This window comes from Micromys minutus (assembly GCF_963924665.1).
Source record: "Micromys minutus genome assembly, chromosome: 6".
Taxonomy (NCBI): domain Eukaryota; kingdom Metazoa; phylum Chordata; class Mammalia; order Rodentia; family Muridae; genus Micromys; species Micromys minutus.
In genome coordinates, this window is record NC_137975.1 from 81,321,531 (window position 1) to 81,337,856 (window position 16,326).

At 42.4% G+C, this 16,326-nt stretch overlaps 1 pseudogene across 1 annotated transcript; it reads right to left on the reverse strand.

The window, feature by feature from the left end:
* Positions 1-3,506: 3,506 nt before the first annotated feature.
* LOC308421950 (large ribosomal subunit protein eL8-like) lies at positions 3,507-4,307 on the reverse strand (annotated as a pseudogene). Its single transcript has one exon. The product of its transcript is annotated as a large ribosomal subunit protein eL8-like (transcript).
* Positions 4,308-16,326: the final 12,019 nt, after the last annotated feature.

Genomic DNA, 16,326 nt, shown 5'->3' on the forward strand with positions numbered 1-16,326 from the left:
GTTAACTGGTTGTCGCTGAGGTCAGAGCAGCATTTAACGTAGTAAAACAAGCCAGGTGACTTGTCAAAAAGCTTGTCTCATAAAGGGGCAGCTGTGTCTTCTGGAGCCTGGAAGTCCAATGCAAAGCCACAGAGAGAGGTGGGGGTCCTCTTTCTGCTTTGAAGACGGCCATCTTTTCATTGTGACCTCGAATAGCCTAAATAGCAGAAGGAGCAGTGGCTGTCTTCTATAATGGCTGCATCAGCAGTTCGGTTCTGAATTAGTTACTTTTCTGCTGATGTTCCAGAGCATGACCACCATGACCAAAGCATTTTATAGAAGGAAGAGTTTGTTTGGGATAAGAGTACATCCGGGCAGGGAATCATGGCAGCCTGCAGCACACAGCAGGCGGCAGGCATGGTCTCAGGAGCAGGAAGCTGAGAGCTCACTTCTCAACCACAAGAACAAAGCAGAGAGCAAACTGGAAATGGCAGGTCTTTAAACTCTAAAAGCCTACCTCCAAAGACATACTTCTTCCAACAAATAGTGTCCCCCAACTGGGGATCAAGGGTTCAAATACACAAGCCCAGGGGCGATATTCTCATTCAAACCACAGCCTCTAATATCCTCTCCAAATGCAGCGTCTCAGCCCAGAGCATCACCTTGGGTGTTAGGACTTCAGAGCAGGAATGGAGTCCAGGCTTTCAGGCCATTTCATGGATGTCCCCCTAACTCAGAGAAAAGCAGAATGGCAGGTGCCAGGGACTGGACAGCAGGGGTGGGGTAGGCACTGGGAGTCATTTCAGTTCTAATGAAGGAACTGCTTTGGAGATGGGTGGCAGTGATGAAGATACTACAGTGTGAATCTTCTAATGCCGTTTTTTTTTTTTTTTCTGAAAATACTTAAGATGGGAAAATTTATATTATGTATTATAATCATTTTAGCATGAAAGGGTCAAAGACAGCTCATTCTTACCTGCCCAAGTCTTAGAGAAATATATTGGCAAAGGTGGAATGAATATCTATACCTGTGTCCTCTTCTATATTACACACTGCCCAAGTCCTGCGGATATGCTATACCTCTTGTCCCAGGGCTCTTTTGAACTTTTCTCCCATCAGAGAACATTGGCCTCTTGACATGCACAATAAGTACTTCTGTCAGGGCTGATGATTAGGGAACCTGCCCCGGGTAGGCAGTAGGTTTTGTGGTCTTTACCCTTTTTTAGACATCACTCACCATTGTCAAAGCAGAGCAAGTGTGTCCAAACTTCAGAAGTCACATACTTCAGAGGTGTCAGAGAATTCCCTAAACTCCAGAACTGCCCTGACCCTAGGGCCTGTGTGAGAAGCAGAAGAAAGTTCTGCAGTGTGGAGACACTTGGCTCCCAGGCCTGTTCTCTGGTCCCTGGAAGTCCTGCAAGCTATCATAGCCTCGGATCTCTCGTGGGTACAATAAATGGTCCAAAATCACAGCACTGGGAAGGCCTAGACAGGAAGGTTGCTGTATGCAGACAGCCTGAGATAGATAGTGCGTTCTGGGTCAGGCTACACAGGTTTAAAAAAAAGCTCTTTTCTCATTCAAAAAAATTATGCTGGTATTAGTAAGGGGCACGCCTTAGCTTCCCAGGCGAAGGAAAAGCTCTGTCTGTCTAATTTCTGCAGGTTCCCTGAGCGTGTGTTTAAGGAGGTTATGCCTGTAGCAGTTGGCCTGCTCACTGGCTCCTGTCTCTACAAAGTGGAATATAGACTCAAGCCTGTCTGCAGACCACTCAGAGTGAGCCCCTGGCTCCCAGATCTACTGTCTTCTTTTCAGATAGAATGACCCAGCAGGCCTGCCTGAATCAGTCAGCACTGCTGTTAATTAGGCAGTGGTTTTATGAGGTGAATGAAGTCCTCCAGGCTGAGGTTTGAATGGTAGATTTATGGAGCTTTCCCCTTGACCCAGGGTCTTCTAGGGGCAGCTCTTTGGGAGGCAGACACCTCATGGCCTTTCCTCTCTGAGGTCATGCGGAATGCACACCCAGATAAGCTCGGAGTGGGAAGGCATGAGGTAAGAAGGGCACCAAGCCCATGTTTGGCCTCTGAAATCCAGCCATCTCGGAAGGCTGAGAAATACAAGCTGGAAGGGTAGCACAGTGGTCAGCGCTTGCCTAATATTCCTGAGAACCTGGATGTGGCCAGAAGTAGAAAAAGTAAGGAAAGAAGAAGGAAGGAAGGAAACAGTGAGAGAGTAAGGGAGAAAGGCAGGGGGAGGGAAGGTGGCAGGAGGAAAAGAGCAGGAGAGAGGAAAGGAAGGAAAAAAGGAAGGAGGGAGGGAAAGAAAGGAGGAAGGAGGGAGAAAGGAAGGTGAGAGAGATGGAGGGAGGGAGGGAAGAAGGAACAAAGAGGGAGGGAAGAAGAAAGGGAGGGAGGGAGAATAGGTGTGTTGGAATGGCTCTGTCCCAGGCTAGGCTCACACTGTGGCATGGCTGGTAAATGAACACTGGTCTTAGGATAAAAAGGGAAAGAGCCTGACACCCTGCTCAGACTGAGCCTGCTCTGTGGCTGTCAAGGCAGCCTCTGCCCACAGCACCTCAGACCCATTACAACCATGGAGCACTCTAAAATGAGGAAAGCTCAGGAGCAGCAAGCAGGTACGCATATAGGCTACTGTGGGTGCGTGTGACATGCGCGCACATGCACATGTGTTCACCTGTGCACACATGTGAAAAGCTTCTAGAAGTGGTAGGTACTCTCATGTGGAGGACGTAAACGCCATTGCATTGGTTGTCTGTTTTTGTGATAGTGTAGCCTTCAATGTGTGCACAGTTTTAAATGTTATTGGGCCACTTGGGCCTTTTGGAAGCAGGTTGACTTAGGGCCAGTCTATAAGCGTCTGCCCTGAAGAGGACCATTCTTCCCCTACCCCCATCCCGACCCCCTGCCATCAAGAACAGCAATAGCTATAGGGCAGAACCAATCTGAGTCCTGAGGACTGTGGATAACATAGCTGGAGAAGTGGAGGAGCCTAAGCCCTTCGAAACCAGAAGTTCATGAGTCCTAGGCATTAGACATTGAGTTTTTTACACTTCAGCAATGACTTGGGTTTTATTTTGACTGTAACTATGTCCTAATTTTGCCTATTGGGATACAAAATATGAACCTTATTTTGAATTTACAGGAGCCTACAGTTAAGAGACTTTGAGTCTTAAAAAAAATGAACTTTTAAAGTATTTGAATTTTAAAGGCCGTGGAACTGTTAAAGTTGGAATATATTTTATTTTGTGATATTGATATTAATATGAGCACTTAGGGATAAGCAAGAAAGGAAAGGTTATGGTTTAATAGTAATTGAGTGACAAGTTAATATGTGTTCAGTTGTCCTGATTAATATTTTTGTCAATGTGATATAAACTGGAGTTATATGCAGAGGAACTTCAACTGAGAAAATTTTCCCATTATATTGGTCTGTAAGCAAGCCTATGGTTATTTTCTTTTTTTTTTTAATTTTGTAAATATATTTATGTACAGAAAACTTAAGTGTACATTTAACCCAGTTTAGTGGCGAGTTCTTTAGCTGTTGCCTTTTCTAGGTTGGCAATTCGAGCCACAGACTTAGGACCCAGAACGTTGCCTCCCCAGTGGCGGCGGATCTCATCATATCTGTCCTTATAATTGGTCCTAATAGCTTCTACCAGCTTAGCCAGAGCACCCTTGTCTTCTGAGTTAACCTGTGTGAAGGCAACAGTGGTGCATGTCTTCCTGTGAACCAGGCGCCCTAGCCTGGCCTTTCCCTTGATGATACAGTAGGGCACCCCCATCTTTCAACACAGGGCAGGCAGGAAAACCACCAGCTCAATGGGGTCTACATCATGGGCAATCACCACCAGCTGAGCCTTCTTGTTCTCCACCAAGGTGGTGACTGTATTGACTCCTGCTCAGAGGACAGGTGGTCTTTTAGTTGGGACATCCCCTTTGCCAGCAGCTTTCTTCTCAGCACGGGCCAGTAGCCTTTGCTTCTTCTCTTGCTTTGTCTCTGGCCTGTACTTGTGGGCAAGCTTAAGCAGCTGGGTAGCTGTTTGCCTGTCCAGGGCCTAGGTGAACAGGTTAATGGCAGGAGGTACTTTGAGCCACCTATAGAGGATGGCTCTTTGCCTCTGCAGCCTGATGTAGCGTGGCCATTTGATGGAGTGTGTTAGATCTCTTTTGGGCTGGATGTCCTGCCCAATGCCGAAGTTCTTGGGCCTTTTCTCAAACAAAGGGTTGACCACTTTTTTGGCCTCTTGCTTCTTGACGACAGCGGGGGCCGGGGCCACCTTCTTCTCCTTGGCCTTCTTCCCTTTGGGCATCTTGCTCGCTGGAGGAGAGAGTCTATGGTTATTTTCTTAATGACTGATGTTAGGAGAGGACAGCTCACTGTAGGCAGTGTCACCATGGAGCATGGATTGCATAGGAAAGCAGATGGGGCCAGCCATGAGAAGCAAGCCAGTAAGAAGTATTTCCCCATAGGCTCTGCTTCAGTTCCTGCCTGTGCCTTCCTCCCCTCTGATGATGGACTCAACTCTTTGTTGAGCCAAATATAAATAATTACTAAATAATAATATTGCATACAGACTAAAAGGTCTGAGTGGGAAGACTAAGAGTAAAAACAGACAATTTGGGACGGGATGAAGTTTGTTAGAAGAATTATTAATGCTGTGGACAGATGGACAGACAGGTAATAATAGTTGAAGCCCTGAGAAGAATTCGGGTCCCAGTGCCAGAGACAGACAGCAGGGCAGGAACACTGGAGAAAGGGACCAGAGTACTTAAGGCACAAGTGAGTCTCTTCTTATACCTTCCTAAGTATAAAGGTGGTTTTATAATATTAGTCCATAGCCAGGCTTTCTGGTTTGCAGAAAGAAACCCAGGGAAGTAGGGGCAGAGGACAGGAAGTATAATCAATACCCACTTTGATGTAAACTCACTCCCCCAGGTGAGACTTCACCTAGGAAGTCTGCTAGCTAGGAACTCAAAGACACAGTGTCAGTAGGGTACCTGTGAGTAACTGTGGGAGGGGAAAGGCTGGGGTATACAGCGTTCATGACCTGAGCAATATCTGGATTCTAACATTATATTCTTATACATATGTTACATATTACATATATTATTACATATTACATATATGCATTATGTAAAGCCATCTCCAACTGCATTCTGTTCACTTTCTGGTCTCACGCTCCCAGCCACATTCAGAAAACATGATGAACAGTGAGGGCTTTGTTTTGTGTCATGCCTTGGGAGGTTTTGTTAGTGTAGCCTCTGACTGGGCCTTCATCTCCCAACCCCCTGCTCCAGTTCTGGCTTCAAAGCCAAGAATGCCTGAGGGTGAGAGAGCCTACAGACTGGCTTTCCTGGATAAATTGTGTGCTTCTCTCTCTCCAGTTTTCTGAGGTAATGAAAGATTGTGTGCAGCAATGGAGCTGAGGTACAGTTATGAACCTAGAATCCACAAGGTTCTGAGTTCAAAACCTAGCACCACACACAAAAGAAGAAAGAAAGAAGTGCAGGGCAAGGGTCACAGGAGGGCTGTGTGTCACACAGCCTGGGCTTGGACATCTGTGGAGATTTCTTCTTTTGAGTTCTTTATCCAGATAAGCTAATTTGGACGTGAAGTGGCTCTTTCCAACAAAGCTACGCTTTCTCCTAGGTGTACATTTCCATCTGTGGACCATAAGCACAGTCCTAGGACAGTCTTATTTCTGAGCTCCTTTGAAGCTCCTGCTCAAGGACAGGCATGTCCCTCGGCACAAAAGTCACCCACATTGCTTATCTCTGCCCACCCATGTTTCTCCCCTTAAACCAGTTCCTGAAGAAAGGAACAGTTCTCACCTATTTATCTCTAGTGCAGGGCACCTGTGGCTGGAGTGTTGGGTGAATGGCTGGCTTTGGATTTACAGGGGTGAACACAGGCTCTTCTCTGGGCAGTAACAGATAGAGACAGCAGTTGGAACATAGATAATAAAGCTCTGGAGTTTCTTTCTCACCATCAACTGGAAACAGCCTCTGGGCCCAGCAGGACATTCACACCATCCCAGGTGGCCCTGAGGTCAACCATTTGTGACAGCCTGCTAATAAAGCTACTAGACCCAAGAAGTAGCCAACTTCTGTGGATATTTAAGCCCAGTCCTTCAACCCAGGTGTCATAAAGAACAATCTTTTCTACTTTGAATTTATAAGTATGTGAATTTGCTGGTGCTTCATTGTAGTTTCATTCAACAGGATTACATACTCCTACTGCGTGTTCACCATACTTTGTAAAAGTAACTTTTATTAGCCTGATGTAATTGTCATCTCAGAGGATTAATGCTTCCACCTGCTAACTGAGGCCTCAAATGTTTTTAAGCTCTGAGACTTGCTGCTGAATAAGCTCACCCCTTCCTAGCTCTTTCTGATCTCTGGCTGGCTGATCCAGCTCAGGGGTGTTCTGTCTCAATCTCCTCTTCTAGCTGATTCAGTCTAGGTTCTCTCTCAGCCTCTGACTTTTTGCCCTTCTTGACCTCAAATTAATTCTGGCAATCTGTTCTAATCTTCTCACTCCCTCCTCATTCTCTGGCTCATTCTGTCTTCACCTGTGTCTAGCTTCTTCTCTCTTCAACCTGTCTCAGTACAACTCTGCCAATAAAGCTGCCTCCTTCTTCCCTCTCTGCAGTGCTCTCTTTTAAGCAGACTTTCTTTTCTCTCTGTTCTAGGTGAGAGTTGTATGTATCTATTCTGTCAAATCTTTCTCTGATTTGTCACTTTGTCTGTCACTCAGGTATCACTTTCAAACACGGTTGTTTCCTTATTACAAGCAAACTTAATCTTAATCATTTGGGTACACTGTGGCTGTCTTCAGACACACCAGAAGAGGGCATCAGATCTTATTAAAGATGATTGTGAGCAACCATGTGATTGCTGGGAATTGAAATCAGGACCTCTGGAAGAGCAGTCAGTTCTCTTAACCTCTAAGTATCTTCATCATTTGGAATTAAAGGTGTGTACTAAGGGTATGTCTCTATTCCTGTCAGAGAGATTAAATGTGTGTACTAAGGCTGAGCCACCCAACTAAAAATAGAATTTTCCAGTTAACAATATAATCTCAGTTCACAGTGTGACCAAATATCCTACAACAATATTCTTTACAGTTTTTAAGAGACATGAGTGGGGAAAAACAGAAGGAAAGTGAGAGAGCTAGAGAAAGAGGGAGAAAGGAAAAAAGAGAGAAATGAGAGATGGGGTATAAATGTCCCCATATGCTCATGTGTTTGAATACCTGGCCTTAGTGCTAGGTAAAGGTTGTGGGTAGGAGCCATGGCTTACAGAGGTAACTCCCTGGCCATATAATTTTGTCTTCCTTCTAGCCTAAGCATGCTGCTTGCCAGGTTGCCATAGGATGTACCCCTCACAGACAGAAACTAGAGAATCATAGCTGTGTTCTCTACAGCATGAACCAAAATTAAGCATTTCCTCTTTAAGTTGTTTCTATCATGAGAAAAGAAACCAATACAGAAAGGTGGCATCAAGAAATGGGGCTATTGTTGAGATGAACTGGGCCATATGACTCATAGGCTTTTGGAAATGGTTTGCAAGAGGGAGGTGGAAGAATTTGGACCTGTAGGCTACAGAAACCTTAACATACTGTAAGTAGAGCTTAATGGGCTGTTTGAGTGAGAGTTTAGAAGACCACAATGCCAATAGAAATGTGGACAGCTCATGAGGTTTCAGAGAGGACTAAGTACCTCAGTAAGGTTACCATGCGATATTCTGGCAAAGACCACATTCCACTGAGGCCTCAAATTTGAGTAAGGATAAATAACAAGTGAGGGACAAACCTGTTTGGTCAAAGGGATTTCCTGACAGAATAGCATGGACATTGCTGTGGATGGTGAGTGCTTGATGACCTTAGCCCGATTTATAATGAGGATGGGGAGGGAAGAGTACAGCTTTACAAGAAGATGGGGAAAGCACACAGCTGGGAGCATGGGTCTGTTTAAAGTAGTGCTGTGGTAGACAAAGGTGGTTCATAGAAAGACCAAGACAGTTAACTACTAAAGAGAGCAGATACTATTTTATTAAGATAAAATCGCAAGCTTTACAGACTGTCGAAAGAAAATGTGTCTCCAAAGTAAGATCTCACTCACTGAAGGCCCCCAAGTGTGTACGAATGCAAATTCATTAGAAAGCAGAGCTCCTTTTCTGGATGAACAAGATTGCTTAGAGAACTGTCCTGGGTTCTGCCAGGCTGGCACTTGAGGTCACACGAGGCATGTGATTATGTTTCAGACTAGCCTCAGTACCGACAGTGTCATTATGCTGGTTTTGCAGGCAGCAAAATACAAGAGTTATAGGTCCCCAAGGCTTATATCAAGGTCCCAGAAATGATGATAAGGCCAGAAATGGTGGACTGCAACCGTAACAGAGGGCCTTCCAATCTCGAGAAATTATATCTCCAGGGTATAGCTCTAATTCAGGGTTGCTGGGTTAAAAGACATATGTGTTTTTAGGCTGTGTATGAATCGTCCACATGCTCTCTTTGGACACTACTGGTTTGTTTTCAATCTAACCAGTTATGACTGCTTGTACTTCTCAACACAGGCTCTGCAATATTTTCTGCAATGACACATAGTTTCAGTTGTATTTTCTGTATGAAGTTGCAAACCTTTTCTCATGTTTGAAAGCTGCCATTTTTTCTTTAATTGAATATTTACATTTCAAATGTTATTCCCTTTCTCAGATTCCCCTACATGTCCCCTACCATATCACCCCTCTCCCTGCTTCTATGAGGGTGTTCACCCACTCAATAACCCCCTCCCACCTCCTCGCCCTGACATTCCCTTACACTGGGACACTGAACCTTAGCAGGAACAAGGGTTTCTCTCAACAAGGCCATCCTCTCCTACATATGCAGCTAAAGCAATGGGTCCATCCATGTGTACTCTTTGGATAGTGGTTTAGTCCCTGGGAGCTCTGGTTGGTTGGTATTGTTGTTCTTATGGGGTTGCAAACCCCTTCACCTCCTTCAATTCTTTCTCTGGCTCCTCCATTTAAGGACCCTGTTCTCAGTTCAAGGGTTGGTTGCCAGTATCAGCCTCTGTATTTGTCAGACACTGGCAGAGCCTCTGAGGAGACAGTTATATCCAGGCTCCTGTCAGCGTACACTTCTTGACATTAGCAATATTGTCTGGGCTTGGTGGCTATATATGGACTGGATTCCCAGGTAGGACAGTCTCTAGATGGCCTTTCCTTCAGTCTCTGCTCCAAACTTTGTCTACATATTTCCTCCTGAAGATATTTTTGTTCCCCCTTCTAAGAAGGACTGAAGCATCCACTCTCTGCTCTTCCAAATTCTTGAGCTTCATGTGGTCTGTGAATTGTATCTTGGGTATTTTGAGCTTTTGGGCTAATATCCACTTGTCAGTGAGTGCATACCATGGGTGTATTTCTGTAATTTGATTACCTCACTCAGGATGATATTTTCTAGATCCATCCATTTGCCTAAGAATTTCATGTAGTCATTGTTTTTAATAGCTGAGTAGTACTCCATTGTGTATATGTACCACAATTTTTGTATCCATTCCTCTGTTGAAGGACATCTGGGTTCCTTCCAGCTTCTGGGTATTATAAATAAAGCTGCTACAAACATATTGGAGCATGTGTCTTTGTTATATGTTGTAGTGTCTTTTGGGTATATGCTCAGGAGTGGTATAGCTGGGTCCTCAGGCAGTACTATGTCCAATTTTCTGAAGAACTGTCAGACTAATTTCCAAAATGGTTGTACCAGCTTGCAATCCCACCAACAATGGAGGAATGTCTCTCTTTCTCCACATCATGGCCAGTATCTGCTGCCACCTGAGGTTTTGATCTTGACCATTTTGACTGGTGTAATGTGGAATCTCAGGGTTGTTTTGATTTGCATTTTCCTGATGACTAAGAATGTTGAACATTTCTTTAGGTACTTCTCAGCCATTTGATATTCCTCAGTTGAGAATTCCTTGTCTATCTCTGTCTCCCATTATTAATAGTGTTATTTGATTCTATGGAGTCTTAACTTCTTGAGTTCTTTGTATATATTGGATATTAGCCCTCTATCAGATGTAGGAATGGTAAAGATCTTTCTCCAATCTGTTGATTGCCATTTTGTCTTAATGACAGTGTCCTTTGCTTTACAGAAGCTTTGAAATTTTATGAGGTCCCATTTGTTGATTCTTGATCTTAGAGCATAAGCCATTGGTGTTCTGTTCAGAAAATTTCCCCAGTGCCCATGTGTTCAAGGCTCTTACCCACTTTCTCTTCTATTGGTTTGAGTGTATCTGGTTTTATGTGGAGGTCTCTGATCCACTTGGACTTGAGCTTTGTACAGGGCAATAAGAATAAATTGATTTGCATTCTTCTACATGCTGACTGCCAGTTGAACCAGCACCATTTGTTGAAAATGCTATTTTTTACCCCCACTGGATGGTTTTAGTTCCTTTGTCAAAGATCAATTGACCATAGGTGTATGGGTTCACTTCTGGATCTTAAATTCTATTCTATTGATCTACCTGCCTGTCTCTGTACCAATACCATACAGTTTTTATCACTATTGCTCTGTAATACAGCTTGAAGTCAGGGATGGTGATTTATTTTTGCTATCCTGGGTTTTTTTGTTTGTTTGTTTGTTTGTTATTTCAAATGAATTGCAAATTGTTCTTCCTAACTCTATGAAGAATTGAGTTGGAATTTTGATGGGAATTGTATTGAATCTATAGATTGCTTTTAACAAGATGGCCATTTTTCCTATATTAATCCTGCCAATCCATGAGCATGGGAAATCTTTCCATCTTCTGAGAGTTCTTTTTCAATTCCTTTCTTCAGAGACTTGAAGTTCTTGTCGTACAGATCTTTCACTTGCAGATTAGAGTCACACGAAGGTATTTTATATTATTGGTGACTATTGAAAAGGGTGTCATTTCCCTAATTTCTTTCTCAGCCTGTTTATCCTTTGAGTAGAGAAAGCCTACTGATTTATTTGAGTTAATTTTATATCCAGCTACTTTGCTGAAGTCGTTTATCAGCTGTAGGAGTTCTCTGGTGGAATTTTTGGGGCACTTTCATATCATGTGCACATAGTGATATTTTGACTTCTTCCTTTTCTATTTCTATTCCTTTGACCTTTTGCTGTATAATTGCTCTGGCTAGGATGTTGAATACTATATTGAATAGGTAGGGAGAGAGAGTAGGCAGCCTTGTCTAGTCCCTGAGTTGAGTTGGATTGCTTCAAGTTTCTCTCCATTTAGTTTGATGTTGGGTACTGGTTTGCTATATATTGCTTTTACCATGTTTAGGTATGGGCCTTGAATTCCTGATCATGAAGGGGTACTGAATTTTGTCAAATGCTTTCTCAACATCTAATGAGATGACCATGTTTGTTTTTTTTCTTTGAGTTTGTTTATATAGTTTATATAGTTTGTTTTATCCACATTGATGGATTTCCACATATTGAAATATTCATGCATCCCTGGAATGAAGTCTACTTGATCATGAGGGATGAGCATTTTGATGTGTTCTTGGATTTGGTTTTCGAGAATTTTATTGAGTATTTTTGCATCGATATGCATAAAGGAAATTGGTCTGAAGTTCTCTTTCTTTGTAGGGTCTTTGTGTGGTTTAGGAATAAGCATAATTGTGGCCTCAAAGAATGAGTTGGGAAGTGTTCCCTCTGTCTCTATTTTGTGGAATAGTTTATAGAGTACTGGTATTATGTCTTCTATGAAGACCTGATAGAGTTCTGCACCAAACCCATCTGGACCTGGGCTTTTATTTGCTCGGGAAACTTTTGTTGACTGCTTCTATTTCTTAAGGGGTTATGGGACTGTTTAGATGGTTTATCTGATCCTGATTTAACTTTGGTACTTAGTATCTGTCTAGAAAATTGTCCATTTCATCCAGATTTTCCAGGGTTTTTTTTTAATATAGACTTTTGTAGTAGTATCTGATGATTTCTTTTAATTTCCTCAGTTTCTGTTGTTATGTTTTCCTTTTTATTTCTGATTTTGTTAATTTGAATACTGTCTCTGTGCCTTCTGGTTAGTCTGGCTAAGATTTTATCTATCTTGTTGATTTTCTTAAAGAACCAACTCCTGGTTCTGTTGATTTTTTTGTGTAGTTCTTTTTGTTTTTACTTGGTTGATTTCAACCCTGAGTTTGATTATTTCCTGCCATCTGCTCCTTTTGGGTGTATCTGATTCTTTTTGTTCTAGAGCTTTCAGGTATGCTGTCAAGCTGTTAGTGTATGCCCACTCCAGTTTCTTTTTGGAGGCACCCAGAGCTATGAGTTTTTCTCTTAGCACTGCTTTCATTGTTGTTTCATAAATTTGGGTATGTTGTGCCTTTATTTTCATTGAATTCTAAAAAGTCTTTAATTTATTTATTTCTTACTTGAGCAAGTTATTATTGAGTAGAGCATTGTTCAGCCTCTATTGTGTATGTTGCCCTCCTGCTATTTTTGTTGTTATTGATTACCAGTCTTACTTAGTTCATGGTAATCTGATAGGATGCACAAGAGTATTTCAATGTTCTTGTATCTGTTGAGGCCTGTTTTGTGACCAGTTATGTGACCAATTTTGGAGAAGGTACCATGAGGTGCTAAGCATAAGGTATATTCTTTTGTTTTAGGATGAAATGTTTAAGGATATCTGTTAAATCCATTGGTTTATAACTTCTGTTTTACTGTGTCTCTGTTTAATTTCTGTTTCCATGATCTGTCCATTGATGAGAGTGGGATGTTGAAGTCTCCCACTATTATTGTGTGAGGTGCAATGTGTGCTCTGAGCTTTATTAAGGTTTCTTTTATGAATGTAGGTGCCCTTACATTTGGAACATAGATATTCAGAATTGAAATTTCATCTTGGTGGTTTTTTTTTTTTTTTTTTTTTTTTGAGAAGTATGAAGTGTCCTTCCTTATTTATTTATTTTATATCTTTTGGTTGAAAGTTGATTTTAGTTAATATTAAAATGGCTACTCCAGCTTGTTTCTTGGAACCCTCTGCTTGGAAAATTGTTTTCCAGCCTTTTATTCTGAGGTAGTATCTCTCTTTATCACTTAGGTGTGTTTCCTGTATGCAGCAAAATGTTGGGTTCTTATGTATCCAGTCTGTTAGTCTGTATCTCTTTATTGGGGAATTGAGTCCATTGATGTTGAGAGATATTAGGGATCAATGATTGTTGTTTTCTGTTATTTTTGTTGTTTGAGGTAGAATTATGTTTGTGTGGATTTCTTCTTCTGGGTTAGTTAAAAAAAATTATTTTCTTGCTTTTTCTGGGGTGTAGTTTCCCTCCTTGTGTTGGAATTTTCCATCTATCATCCTTTGCAGGGCTAGATTTGTGGAATGATTTTGTGTAAGTTTGGTTTTGTCATGGAATGTCTTGGTTTTTCCATCTATGCTAATTGAGAGTTTTGCTGGATATAGTAGCCTGGGCTGACATTTGTGTTCTCTTAGGATTTGTTTGACATCTGCCCAGGATCTTCTAGCTTTCATAGTCTCTGTTGAGAAGTCTTGTGTAATTCTTAAAGGTCTGCCTTCATAGGTTACTTGACTTTTTTTCTTAGTGCTTTTAATAATTTTTGTTTTGTGAATTTGGTGTTTTGACTATTATGTGAGGAATTTTTTTCTGGTCCCATCTATTTGGAGTTTTGTAGGCTTCTTGTATGTTTATGGGCATCTCTTTCATTAGGTTAAGGAAGTTTTATTCTGTAATTTTGTTGAAGATATTTACTAGTTTTTTAGGTTGGGAATCTTCATTCTCTTCTCTGCCTATTATCCTCAGATTTGATCTTTTCATTGTGTCCTGGATTCTTTGGATGTTTTGAGTTAGAAGCATTTGGCATTTTGCATTTTTTGACTGTTGTGTCAATGTTTTCTATGGTATCTTCTGCCCCTGATTTTCTCTCTTCTATCTCCTGTATTCTGTTGGTGATGCCTTCGTCTATGATTCCTGATTTCTTTCCTAGGTTTTCTCTCCAGGGTTGTCTCCCTTTGTGATTTTTTTTATTATTTCTACTTCCAGTTTTAGATCCTGGATAGTTTTGTTCAATTTCTTCACCTGTTTTGTTTATTTTTGTGTTTCCTCTTTAAGGGCATCTACCTGATTACCTGTGTTTTCCTATATTTCTTTAAGAAAATTATTTATGAACTTTTTAACATCCTCTCACACCATCATGAGTTGTTATTTTAAATCAGAATCTTGCTTTTCCGGTGTGTTGGGGTAGCCAGGACTTGCTGTGGTGGGGGTACTGGGTTCTGATGAGGCCTGGTGGTCTTGGTTTCTATTGTTTATGTTCTTGGACTTGCCTCTTGCCTTCTGCTTATCTCTAGTGTTAGCTGGTCTTGCTGACTTTGACAGTGGCTTGACCCTCCTGTAAGCCTGTGTCAGCACTACTGGGGGACCATCTCTCTCCATGCAGGGTCTGGGTAGAGGGAGCTGTGGCACTAGTTCAGAACAGGGTGCAGACAGAAACCAGAAGGATCCTGTCACAAACTGCTTGATTTTTGTGTCCTGACGGCTCTGGTGGATCCCTCAGAGCAGCAGTGGTGGTCTTATCTGTGCTCTCAAGTGTGTCAGCACTTCCCTGAGACCAACCCTCTCCAGCAGGCTCTGGGTGCAAATGGGTATCATTTCTACCTCCTTAAACATTTTCCGACATAGGGTTAAGCACAGACAAGGCTATTGCTTGGCTGCTGGGGTGGTTTTCCAGTGTTGGGAAACATCTTGGATGTTTCTTCCGGTCTGCAGCCCTTCTGCAGATTTGGCTTCTAGAGTCATTTCAGTTTGAAACAGGTGGTGTGCCAGTAGGTGATGTTTTGAGGTGAGAGGTTCTATGGTCCTTCACAGCCTATGTGTGTACTACTTAACCACCAGTGCACATTCTTTTCCTTGGCCATTATGTCAAGCTGAGGGAGAAGAAGCACACAGGCTGGAGAGCTGTGACCACTCCAGGAACAGACTTACAGGACCACAGCCACGTGGGCACCATCAGTAGCAGGAAAAGAAAAAGGAAAAATACCAAACTATGGACAGTGACTCCATTGGATAATTTGGGGACTGGAGAGACTAAAGGTGGGTAGGTTTTTTGTTGTTGTTATTGTTGTTGGTTGGTTGGTTGCTTTTGTTGTTGTTGTTGTTTTTATAAACATTCTACAATGAATGTACCCTAATTTTTAAAAGTCACTGTTTCAAATAACAAAGTAGGCAGTCAAGGGCCAACAGCTATTACTGCTTGTCAGACAATTATGCTATCTACTTTGATTTCTAGAGATATAATCCACTGGCCCTGCATTATTTACATTTTTTCTTCAATACTTCTGTTCTTTCTACTGCTCATTGTGAGACACTATCAAAGCCTCCTTATAAATAAAATCAAAACAAAACAATCTAAGGAGGCTAAAAGCAGCTAGGGACCATCCAGGTGACTGTCACCCCTCAAGGTCATTTTCCACGGGACGTCCCTGCAGCCCTTGCAGAATGGATCTCTGTGCTGACTTTTCCCGGATCTGCTCCTATTCCCCTCAGTATTGAGGGCTGTACTGGGCCTTCCACATATGAGGCAAGCACTCTTCTATTAAACAGTATCCCCAGCCCTTTTTAAAAACCTTTCATTTTAAAAAAGGTCTCACTGAGTTACCCAGGTTAGCCTTGATCTTACTCTGTAGTACAGGCTAGCTTGGAACTTGCAAATCTCTTGCTTCAGTTTTGAGTAGCTAGAATATCAGAACTGTGTCAGTAAGTTGGCAAAGGCTCCATTTGTGTAACCCATGGACCCATATTTCTAGCCTTCTACTGGGCCAGTGCCTACATATACATAGAAACCACACAAAGGCCCGGTGCGTTTTGGAAACTGCAAAACAGGCCAGCACTGGACTCTTGAAATTCCTTTGCCTCCCTCAACAACATAAATCATGGACACAGTAGTACCCTGAGCTTTCAGGTGCCTCATTTGAAGGGAAACCAACTCTCTCCACCCTTCAGAGAGCCCAGTGTGTAAGCCACAGGAAGGGCCCAGAGGCTGATTTCCTGCTGGCTTTTATGAAATTTGGGGTTTCTGCTTGTCAAAGACACCTCAAGTCAACTGGCGTGCTATAGTGTCAGAAATAGTGGGGTCAGAGGTGAAGCTCAAAACCAAAAAAGTCCATACTTTCAAGATTGAGGGCAGAGCAGGGTGACTTGGGAAGCTAACTCACACACCACTCAAAACCAGGCAACCTCAGCCACAGCTGACAACCAAATAAAGGACCCTCTTTTAAAGAACAACTTCTGAGAGGGGTGGGGATAAAGTTCGGTGACAAAGTACCCGCCTGGCACATGGGAGGC